At 43.4% G+C, this 666-nt stretch overlaps 1 pseudogene; it reads right to left on the bottom strand.

Annotated features, from left to right (window-relative positions):
• Positions 1 to 528: 528 nt before the first annotated feature.
• On the bottom strand, positions 529 to 644 carry LOC112469426 (annotated as a pseudogene).
• Between the last annotated feature and the right edge of the window lie 22 nt (positions 645 to 666).

Genomic DNA, 666 nt, shown 5'->3' with positions numbered 1-666 from the left:
ATACAGATGACTTTGAAAGCATAAGAGTAAATGAGATTATCAAGAAAGTGATTTTAGAGAAACAAAGGGGAAAAAGGCCATAGATGAACCCTGGGGCACTCCATCAATAAGAAGTTATTCAGCAAAAGAGACTGAGGAGGAGAGACCAGTGAGCGAGGAGGAAAACCAAATGAATGTACAAAGAGGAAGAAGTAGCTGTGACAGGGTAAGAGGAGGGCTGAAGATGGACCTGCTGTGTGGAGGCCAATGGTGCCTTCGATGAGAGAGGTTGTGGTAAGGTGTGGTGCTCCAGAGGAAATGGGAAGAGAGGGATTGGAATCAGGCAGCACAGAGAACTCTTTGGAGGAATTTTACTGTGAAGGGCAGCAGAGAAATAAACTGAGTTTGAAGAAGGAAATGGGGTTGACGGAATTTTTTTTTTATGTCTGTAAGCTTATTTTCTGGAGGTTTTTCTCTTTCTTTCTGAGATGCTTTGTCACCTTGGCGATTCATGGTGTTTTTTATTTTTTATTTATTTTTTATCATTTATGCCTACTGCATCTGATCTTCTTAGGTGGTCTCCCATCCAAGTACTAACCAGGCCCGACCCTTAGCTCCTGAGATCAGATGGGATCAAGCTTGTTCAGGGTGGCATGGCCGTAGACCATGGACTATAGACCATGGACC

Source organism: Pteropus alecto, unplaced genomic scaffold (assembly GCF_000325575.1).
Source record: "Pteropus alecto unplaced genomic scaffold, ASM32557v1 scaffold146, whole genome shotgun sequence".
Lineage (NCBI taxonomy): Eukaryota > Metazoa > Chordata > Mammalia > Chiroptera > Pteropodidae > Pteropus > Pteropus alecto.
This window is presented reverse-complemented; position numbering and strand designations above follow the sequence as displayed.